This window comes from Mustela erminea, chromosome 21, assembly GCF_009829155.1.
Source record: "Mustela erminea isolate mMusErm1 chromosome 21, mMusErm1.Pri, whole genome shotgun sequence".
NCBI lineage: Eukaryota > Metazoa > Chordata > Mammalia > Carnivora > Mustelidae > Mustela > Mustela erminea.
The window spans coordinates 12343576-12355420 of record NC_045634.1 but is presented as its reverse complement, the minus strand read 5'-3'; positions in this window follow the sequence as shown (position 1 = coordinate 12355420).

Sequence of the window (11845 nt, the reverse complement as noted above, 5' to 3'; positions counted from 1 at the left end):
ATGAATGAAATAGAACAATATCTGAAATAAAGAAATTGAAAAATCTGTGATTTTTGTTCCTAATTCAAACAAAAGTTTCCTAAACCAAATGTGATCAGTGACTAGAAATATATACCTTTGTTAGCATCTTTATTTTTTCCCTTTACTTAAACATGAAAATTAAAATTAGTTTTAGAAATTCTGGATTTGGATTTTTGAGGCTTGCGTTCTCTTTTATAATGACTGCCTGATTAATAAGTACTGAACCAACATCCTTAGTAATTAGTTAATTGCAGCACACTCAAGGCACTTGCTGGTCAGTTGAGACTCTTCTCTCTCATTTTTAGGGTGAAACATGTTGACTGCATTTCTAATTAGATAGTTAAACATACATTCTTTCCGACCATTTTTAGCGTACTAGGAATTTTATTTCCAAATGCTGGATGCAAAATGAGTGCAACCCAGTAGTTCCTATCTTTTCCTATTTTACTAGTTTATTTTCATTTAAGTTCTCATTTAAATTCTAACGTGAGTAAAGCGTTAAATGTTTTTTAAAAGGCATAAAAAAAAAAGAAAATACAAATACACATCACACTTCTGGATGGCAAAGAAAAACATATGTTTGGAAACAAAATATTATATAAGAAAATATTGACAGGTCTGACAAAAATAAGCTTTATGTATTTTTTGCCATTTTCTCCCAAATTTGTTGATATGTAATTAAAGTGCATATATTTAAAGTATTAAATCTGATCCGTTTTGACATATGAAATTATCCTGTGTCATTTGGAGAAATCATATGTCATTAGTCTGAAGAAATCATCAACATAATAAAAATAATAAACATTTTCATCACCCCTGAAAGTTTTCTTGGGGCCCTCTGTGATAAATCGCTCCCTCCACCTGCATTATCAAACACAGATTTGATTTCTGTCATTATAGGTAAGTTTGTGTTGACATTTTTTATTTTATTTTATTATTTATTTATTTATTAAAATTTTATTCATTTGTTTGACACACAGAGATCACAAGTAGGCAGAGAGGCAGGCGAAGTGGGGGAAGCAGGCTTCCCGCTGAGCAGAGAGCCCGATGTGGGGCTCGATCCCAGAACCCTGAGATCATGGCCTAAGCCAAAGGCAGAGGCTCACCCCACTAAGCCACCCAGGCAGCCCTGTGTTGGCATTTTTTAAATAGGATCATATAACTTGTATACTTCTTTGCCTGATTTTTTTAACTGAAATCAATGATTTTAAGATTCATTGACACTGGTGTGTGTATCAATAGTTACTTCATTTTGTGTTGCTTAATAATATTCCACTATATGGATATATCATAGTTTGTTTATATATTGTTGGTGGACATTTGGACTATTTCTAGTTTTTGGCTATTACAAATAAAGTTGCTTTTGTGGACATAGGTTTTTGCTTCTCTAGGGTAAATATCTTGGTAAGTGTATGTTTAACATATTAATAAACTGATAAGTTGTTTTCCAAAGTATTGTAGAATTTTACTTTCCAATTACTACCAATCAGTAGTGTTTGAGAGTTCCAGTTTTTCCACATCCTCACTAATACTTGGTATGATCTGTTCTTAATTTTTGCCAGTCTAGGGGGCATGTGGTAGTATTTTAATGTAGTCTTAATTAGCATTTGCCTGCTTATTAATGATATTTAGCATGTATTTCTTTAGCATGGGATACCTTTCATGTGTTATTGGCCATTTGTATATTTTCTTCTATAAAATGACTGTTCCAATCATTTACCCAGTTGTTTTGTAGGCTCCCTGGTGTTTTTTCCACAGATAAATGTACCAGCTACAATTTTATGTCCTCCTTTCAAAGATTTATGCCTTTTATTACTTTTTCTTGCTTAATTGCCATAGTTAGGACCTCTAGTACAATAGTAGTATAGATGGGATGAAAGCAAGTATCCTAGCCTTGTTCTTAATCTCAGGGAATTATTTCAGTCTTTTACAGTTCAGTGCGACATTGGCTATAGATTTTGGTATATGTCCTTTAGCAACTTGAAAATTTCTGTAATTCTAAGTTTACAGAGAGATACCATCATGAATGAGTGTTGAACTTTTTCAAACAGTTTTTCTATATCTGTTTATTAAAGTGTTTTGCTTTATCTAAAGAGAGATCTCTTTTGTCCCAGCTCTTAGAAAACATCCTCTAAATCCTTGAAGTGTTCTGAGCAATTGGGATTGGAATGTCTTTGTTACTCATGGTAAACCCTTTGGGCTGCACTTGATAGTTTATGCTAATGAGGTGACTCCGGGTAGGGGCTGGCCTGAAAGACCAACCATCTTATTAGAGGGCTGGGATTTTGAGCCACGTGATATCAGCCCAACCTCTGGGAAGGGGATGGGAGCATTGTCCATCTACCACATGGGCAATGATTTAATCAATTATACCTATATAATGAAACCCCAATAAAAACTCTGAGCACCAAAATTCAGGTGAGCTTCCTGGGTTGGCAGTATTTTCATCCTTATTACTATACATCAATGCTGGCAATGTTAATGTATGTGAATGATGGAAGTTCTGCTTTTAGATTCTTCCCAGACTTTGTCCTATGCTTCTCTTCCTTTGTATGGTTCTAATGTGTGTGTGTGTGTGTGTGTGTGTGTAATAAAATTGTAATAGTAAATATAATGCTTTACTGAATTCTGTGAGCCATTCTAGTGAATCATGAAACCCAAGGGAGTCTGTGGGGACCCTCAAAATTGTATTTGGATAGTCTGAAGTGAAAGCAGCCCTGGAGACCCCAGACCTTATGGCTGCTAGCTGAAGTGAGCGGAGCCTTGGAGGGCCTGCTCTCTCAATCTTTGCAGTTTGCCGCACTTACTACAATTGGTGTTATAAGTCTTGGGAAGACTCGTTAGTTTGGAGGACTGTGCCCTTGACCTTGTGTTTGTCTAATTGTAGGTAGCATCTGTTAAAATGATTATGTAGGGTGTTTTTTTCTTTATGCCATTCATTTGATTAGTTACATGCATTGATTTTTTAAAAAATATTTTATTTATTTATTTGACAGATCACAGAGAGGCAGGCAGAGAGAGAGGAGGAAGCAGGCTCTCCGTAGAGCAAAGAGCCCGATGAGGGGCTCGATCCCAGGACCCTGGGATCAACCTGAGCCGAAGGCAGAGGCTTGACCCACTGAGCCACCCAGGTGCCCCCATGCATTGATTTTTGATGGTTAAACCATCTCTCCACTCTGGGATAAAACGTGATTGATAATGATGCATTATTTTCATATAGTGATGGATTTGGTTAACTAATATTTTGTTAAGGATGTTTGCGTCTATATTCATGAGAGGTATTGGTAATGTTTGGTTTGGCTTTGGTATTAGGAATATGCTAGTTTCATAAAATATGCTGGGCAGTGGTTCCTCTTTTATATTTGAAAAAGTTCCTATAAGATTGTTATTATTTATGTCTTGAACATTTGGTATCCTTTGCCAGTGAAATCATTTGGCCTTGCAGTTTTCTTTTTTAAGAATGTTTTTGATAGCAAATTCAATCTCTCTAATGGTTATGGATATATTCAGTTTTTCTGTTTCTTTATATACCAGTTTTGTGAGTGTATTTTTCAGGAAATTTGTCCATTTCATGTAAATTGTCAAATTTCTTGGCATATTTATTTTGTAAAATTCTTTATCCTTCTAACATTTGTAGGATCTGTGATGATAAAATATTTCTGATATTTGTGATTTTTTTTCTCCCTTGATCCTTCTAAAGATACAGCTTTGGGTGCACCCTGGTGGCTCAGTGAGCTAAAGCCTCTGCCTTCTGCTTGGGTCATGATCCCAGTGTCCTGGGGTTGAGCGCCGCATCAGGGTCTCTGCTTAGCAGGGAGCCTGCTTCCTCCTCTCTCTCTCTCTCTCTGCCTGCCTTTCTGCCTACTTGTGATCTCTGTCAAATAAATAAATACAATCTTTAAAAAAATAAAAATATATAGCTTTGGGTTTGGCTAGTTTTCCCTTTCTTTTTGATTTCATTAATTTCTGTTCTTTTAAAAAATGAGCTCTTTCCTTCTTTTTACCTCTAGTTTATCTGCTCTCCTTTTTTTTAACTCCTTAAGGTAGATACTGAGGCCACTGATTTTAGATTTCTTCCTTTCTAAAATATAAGCATATAAAGTTGTATATTAGATCTTTAGCTATACCTCACTAATTTTGATATGTTTTAATTCACTGAGTTTAAAAATTCACTAATTTCTTTAGGATTTTATCTTTAATTCATTAATTATTTAGAAGTGTTACTTAATTTATAGATATGAAGGATACCTATATACCTGTAGGTATATATAGCTATATTCTATATAGGATACCTATTCATCATTGGTATTCTTTTCTAATTTCAACCCACTTTAGTCACAAAATACACTTTGTATTACTTTGATCTTTTAAAATTTATCAAGAATTAGTTTATGGCTCAGGATGTGTCTATTATACAAATGTAAATCTACTTTTGGATAATATGCATTTCTGTAATTATTAGATATAGTATTTTTATAACTGCCCATTATATCATGGTGGCTGATCATATTGTTTAGATCTATTCCTATGATTTTGGGGGGGGGGAATAGTTCTTGTATTAATTGCTGAATAAGGAATGTCAAAATTTAATGCTATGATTTTGGAAATTTTTTCCCCCTAATGCTGCCAAATTTTGCTTCATGTTATTTTGAGACACTTTTATTAGTTGAATACACATTGAGAATTGTTATGTCTTTTTTTATAAAGTCTACCTTCCTATCATTATGAAATGTTTATATACCTGAGACATTATTAAAATAGCCATACCACTCTTCTTATGCTGTGTTCTTAGTATTTTTGTCAAAAATCAATTTATGTTTAATTGATCTATTTCTTAATATTTAAAAATTATGTCTTATAGGAACACTTATAAGCTAGGTATTGATTTTTCTAATCCATTTATCAATCTTTTATTTGGGTTTGCTTAGACCATTAACTTTTAATATAATCATTTGTTTGATTTTATTGTTTTTTCTTTGTTCTTATTCTTGTGTTTCTTTTATTATGCTTTCCCTTTATTATTTTCATTTTTAGGATTACATTTTAATTTGTATCTTGGTTTCATATGTATATTTCACATGTTAGGCCCTGACTTGTGTGAGTACATACACAGAATTAGGGGATCCTTTATTCTAGCTCTACTTTCTGGAATCCTCTCCATAGTATCTGGCCTTTGGGTGCTTCCTTTTTTTGGTTCTTCTTGCTAGAAAGAAGATACTCTCTCTTAGAGTATCAGCTAGCCATGCTGCTGCCACTATTGTCACTGTGCCACTCTGTGACATGAAAGTACTTTTCAAGGCAAAGTTATTAGAACAAACAAGCAATAAATAAATAAGTAAGTAAATAAATAAATAAATAAAATAAAATAAGGAAACTTACTCACTTGAAGGTCCTTTCCTCAAGTTTTTGACTCCCCTCCACAATTTTCTTATTTTTACTTCTGTTACCTTTTAAGTCTCTAAGTAGTTGTTCATATTTTGTCAAGAATTTTTAGTTGTAATTATCAGAAGGTTTAAGTGGTAGTGGTTTTTTACAATGAAGCCCAGACTCCTCTACTGTGTTTTAAGTAGGCCTTTATCTGAAAGATTGCATCATAGACACTATCAGGTATCTAAGCTAATAGATCATTCAGTATTTTTATGCAGTTTTATTGAGATACCATTTCACTTACCTCTGGTATGCCCCCCGTATTATATTTAATGGTTTTTAGTATATGCAGAGTTGTATAAACCTCACCACAATCAATTGTAGAACATTTTCATTACCCCAACAATAAACTTTCAAAAGTCACTTTCATTTTTGAAAAATACTTTTGCTGGATATAAGATTCTTCTTTTTCTTTGAGCACTTTGATTATGTTATTCCACTTCCTCTGGCCTCTGTTTCTCCTGATGTTAAGTCAGCTGTTCATATTTCGAGGACTCCTTTGTATGTAATTATGCGATGAGTCATTTTCCTCTTGCTTTCAAAACATTCTCATTGTCTTTCAGTTTTCTTTTTGTTTTGTTGAAGTACAATTAACATACAGTGTTAAATTAGTTTCAGTGGTACACTGTAATGACTCAGTAATTCTGTACATAACTATGCTCATTATAAGTATATTCTTAATCCTCTTTTATTTTAGCCACCCTCCCACCCCCCTCACCTCTGGCAACCAGAGTCTGTTTTTGTTGTTGTTTGTCTCTCTCTTTTTTTTTTTTTTTTATTTGTTCTATTTCTTAAATTACACATGTTACTGAAATCATATGTATTTGTTTTTTTCTGATGACTGATTTCATTTAGCATTACACCCTCCAGATCTATCCATGTTATTGCAAATGGCAAGATCTCATTTTCTATTTTGGCTGAGTAATATTTCATTATATATGTATGTATAACTATACATACCACATCTTCTTTATCCATCTCATGCACTGTTGGAGGAATGCAGATTGGTGCTGCCACTGTGGGAAACTGTATGGAGGTTCCCCAAACAATTAAAAATAGAATTACCATATGATCCAGGAATTCCAGTACTGGGTATTTACCCAAAGAAAGCCAAAATACTATTTTGAAAAGATACATACACCTGTATGTTTACTGCAGCAGTGTTTATAATAGCCAAGACATGGAAACAACCCAAGTATCCATACACAGATGAAGGGATGAAGATGATGTGTGTGTGTATGTGTGTGTGTGTGTGTGTGTGTGTGTGTATGTGTATTGAAATTGATATTTTTCTAATAATGACTGTTTTTGTGATTATGCTACTTGGAGTTTGTTGTTCTTCTTGGATATATAGATTAATGTTTTTCATAGAATTTAGGATATTTTCAACCATTTTTTCTTTATTATTTTTTTCTCCTCCTCTCTCTTTCCTTTCTTGTACTCCCACTAGGTGTATGTTATTATGTTTAATGGTGCTTTACATTTCTTTGCATCTCTGTTTGTCTTTATTCTTTTTTCCTTTCTTTACTTGGGGGGATTGATTATTTCTATTGACCTATCTTTAAGTTTGCAGATTCTTCCTTGTGCCAGTTCAAATATATTGTTGCACTCTATTGTTTTTTTTTTTAAATCCCAATTACTGTATTTTTTTAAATCTAGAATTTCTTTTTCGTTCTTCTCTTTAAAATAATTTACTTTTACTTATCAGTAGTTTTTATTTAATAATATATTGTTATCACAGCTTCCATTACTTCAAGCATGGTATCCGTTAGTTCTTTGGACATATTTATAATGATTGCTTTGAAATCTATTAAATCTGACATCTAGGATCCTGACAGGCAATTTCTGTTGTCTGTCTCTTTCCTATTCGATGGGTCACACTTTTCTGTTTCTGTGCAGGTCTCATAATTTTTTGTTGAAAACTGGACATTTTAAGTAGCATGTAACATCTGGACGCTGATTTCCTTTCCATTTGTGGGGCTTCTTTTCACTGTTGTTTGTTCATTTGTTTTGTGTCTTGGCTAGGCTTTCTTAATGGCATTTATTTCCCATGTAGTATGAAGCCTTTGATATTGCCCTGCAGAGAGGTATAGTTTTGGCATGAGCACAGTCATCCTGGGATGACAGTGGTTTTATTAGGACTCTCTTTGACTTTCTCTTCTGATTTCTCTGTTAATGTATTTGTCTCGGTTGGTATCACAAGCAGCTGTTAGTTTCCATTGACTTATGGCTGGTTTCTTTATTGTTTTAGTCAGTGCTCTGGGACATAAATTGCTCTATGATGTGATCCAATTAAATATGGGTTGGGGTATTTTTTGAGGCCAGATTTGAGGTTTGGTCTCTTCCCATGGTGGCTCTTCGTAGCTGTTTCTTTTTCTGGTTCTCACTGGTAAACTAGCTGGACTTGCAGCTTAGTTTTTTGCTCACATAGAGCTGCAAGCCTTCTTTTAATTGCTTATAACCAAAATATCCATAGTTTTTGAGACCCTTAGGGTTGAACTCCCCACTCTGCTTCCGGTGATATCAGTTACTTTGGGGACAGCTTTGGAGTTCACTGTTCTTGTTGACTGCCTTTGTCCTTGGGAAGAATCGCTAAGTCACTGCTCCAGCACAGGGGGTAGGCGCAGTGGTGTGAGGCCCACATATGAGCAGGCTGCTGGCTGGGACGTTAGCCGGTGGTCTTCTTTGCTGGCCTTTGCTCTATGGGTGAGTTGGGCTAATGGTGACTAGGGACACGGTATTTTTGACCTTTCTAGTTTGTGCGTGTGGGTAAGGGCTGGATGGAAGAAGGGAGCCCTTGCTCTCTTGTCTGCACTGACAAGGTAATCTCCTAATGAGATACTATGTCTGTTTATTGGAGACTGAGGGAGAAGGAATTTGTCTTTTTGGCCATACTTACCCATCATTAAACTGTCAAGCTGAACTGCCATGGACAGAGGGAGCAGAGCAAGTACGTGGGATTCTTCTTGTTCTTTCCAACACTTAGTAGATTTTTGAAGTAGATTTTTTTAAAAAAATCAATGTTGCCGTATGCCTTAGAGCAATTTCAAAAGATTTTAAATGTTTATTGTTGTTTTTAAAGATTTTGGGGGGTACCAGATATGTTTGTTTCACTGGGAAGTCAGCCTATGGACTCCTTATGTCACCACTCCAGAAGTGATCTCTCAATAACTTTCTTTCTTTTTTTTTTTTTAACTACATCGTATATGTTTTTGATTTTGCTAGGCAATTTGAGGGTAATAGCTAATTCATTTAAAATACATGTTCATGTAGCATATAAAATAGCTGGGTATGAGAATGACATATATGAATGAATAGAAACTCTACAAGATAATAATAACTAAATGTCAAGCTAACTATTGTAAACTGTGATTATCAGTAAAGATAGACCCATAAAGGATGAAAGGTTGAAGAAAACCTCATGGTAAAGATGAAAATTGAGTATGGTCTTTGAGATTGAATAGAATTTGTTTAGGTAGGAGCAGTGAATAGAGAATTCAAAAGGGAATTACTATGAATAAAGGCAATGTAACAGGAGCGTATGGCACTTACTTACAGTTCTGCTAGAACACAGCATGCATGGAAACAGTGGAAATACTGTGGTTTAGTAGAAAGAGCACTGGTCTAAGTACTGTTAAACCTCCTGGATTCAAATCCTGTTCTACCGCTTTATCTCTGAGGGCTGTGGCAATTATGGGGATGACTGGAGTATCCTAGTTAGAGGAGGTAAAGAATCCTGAGGCGAGCAGTAGCATAGAGTCATTACCACAACTACATATGAAGAGGCAAGGGAAAGGAATGGTTATGAGAAACCAGAAAAAGCTGTGGTGCTAGCTGTGACCATAGGAGAGCGCTTCATGACAGGAAGCTGGGACCTTTCCTTCTGAACTTCAGTAGAGGAAAATAGCTGCTATCATTGACCTGTGGTATGGCAGTAAGAAAGCCAGGGAATGACCTACTTCTCCTGAACTTTTATATCTCCCATTGACTCAATAAAACTGGAGGCCAGAGGACAAAGAAAATCTGTTTATATGGTCCACGGAGGTCAGTTGCTCCTGATATCAGCACAGCAAGGTGGAGAAGTGGGGAGAATGGATTTGGAGGGCAAAGGAAATATCCAGAACGACACTCACTAGTTAGATGACCTGCTTGGATATTCACCCTTCCCATCTGTATGATTATAAAGTATTAGACTAATGGGATTTGTACTGGGTAAAAGCAAGAGGCAAGTTTAAAGATAAAGCAGTTTCAGTTTAAGCATTCTTCAAGAGTCTAAAGCATCTCAAAATTGTGGAATAACTCTTGCTATAAGAAAAGCACAGCCTTTTAGTCCTTAGCAAGAGTTTGGACTTTACAATCTCTATGTTTCCTTCAGCCCTATGAGATATTTTATGTGACAGCTTAGTATTTGAACTTAAAGGTATTTAATGCATGGTGATAGTTATTTCCTTTTTTATAAGGTCTGTGTCAGTCATCCAGGAGTAAATAATTCCTTTGTCAGTTAACTTTGATAAAAAGAGAGAGATACAGTACATTTGTGAAAGATTTGCAAAGAAAAAAAACTTTTTTAATATGTTATCTTTTTGGAACTGCATAGTCACAGCCACTGGGGAGGAGTTGCAAGAGAAAGTGAAGGGACTAGCGGAAAGGATGCAGATGATGCTGTGTCTTTGCCAACAGATACTAGTGACAGTTTTAAAGGGACTTCCGGGCCATTTTTCTGGCCAGGTGATTTATATGATCACTGTGGTCCACTCAGAAGTTAACAGTCCATCCCACACCACAGATATGGCAGTCATGTGACTGCAGCAGCCAATAACAGTCAAGTGCCACATTTGGGCTTCCGTGTCCCTGTTTCAGTGGACACTCCATCACAGCCAACCACAGGTGATAGCATGACTAATTGTGATGCTACTATGTGCCATGGATCGCTAGTTTCTCATTTCCCTTTGGCAGGCTGCTGAGCACTTTGCATAAGCTCAAGGACAGGCCCAAACCAATACCCAGATCCCAACTTTATTTTTTATTTATTTTTTTATTGTGTTATGTTAGTCACCATATAATATATCATTAGTTTTTGATATAGTGTTTCACGATTCGTTGTTACTGGTATAACACCCAGTGTTCCATGCAGTCTGTGCCCTCCTTGATACCCACCACCAGGCTTACCCCCACCCCCCTCCCCTCTAAAACTCTTAGTTTTTTCCTCAGAGTCCACAGTATTTCATGGTTTGTCTCCTCCTCTGATCTCCCCCCTTCACTTTTCCCTTCCTTCTCTTCCTCCATGTTATTCCTTATGTTCCACAAGTAAGTGAAACCACATGATACCCACTTTAAAAGTCTGTCTCCTAAACCATAAGAGACTTAATCTCACAAAACAAACTGAGGGTTGCTGGAGGTGGAGAGTAGGGGGAGGGTAGTTGGGTTATGGACAGGGGGAGGGTATGTGCTGTGGTGAATGCTGTGAAATGTGTAAGCCTGATGATTCACAGACCTGTACCCCTGGGGCAAATGATACATTATATGTTAATACAAATAATTAAAAAAAAAATCTGTCTCCTGGGACTATGTCTGTCATTGTCCCATTAGAAAACACAGGGAAAGTTAAATATAAGGGATTATTAATTACAACAAGAGATTACCTACAAAGGGATAAAAAGTTACAATAAGGAATATAGGAATAATGCATGTGGGGGACAGTTACTACCCCCAGGGCTGAGGTAGAGCATCTGAGGAAAGACAGACCTTTGAAACAAATGCCCTCCCCCAGGCTGAGATCATTGGAGAAGGTGTGAGTATGGCCCACTGAGTGGCAGAAAAACTTTCTCAGATGCCATAGTGGCAGATGTTCCTGGGAAGCTGCCCTGTATGGCACTGGGAAAGTCCTTTGTGGGGAGATGCTGTACTGGTACCATTTGCTGAGAAACCACCCTCCAGTATACCTGGGGAAGACATACCCAGGGAGGTTCTGTACTCTGGAACCTGCTGGAAACCTGCCCAGGGGAGTGGTGCACTGGGAAGTGGCCCTCTAGTTCATGAGGGAGAGGTGTTCATGGAGAGGTCCCACTGAAACTTGCAGGGCTTAAATACCACTGGGGGTTCCATGTGTTTGTGGCCACTGCATGCTAGAGGTGCAAGCCCACAAGAACCTGTTGGCTTCCTTCCTTCTTCTCTTCCACCCACCCATCCATCCACCCACCCATCCATCCATCCATCCACCTCCCACCCCATCCCATCTCTCCTCTTTCTTTTAGCCTGACCCCTCTGTACTCTTCAGAAGGCTAAGAACAGTTCTGTGAGTCTGGTGGTAGCAGTTTGTTCCTCAGTTTTCTATGGGGATATTAAAATGTTGGTTTCGACCATGAAGAGTAGAGTTGGCTTGTAGTTAGCTTATCTC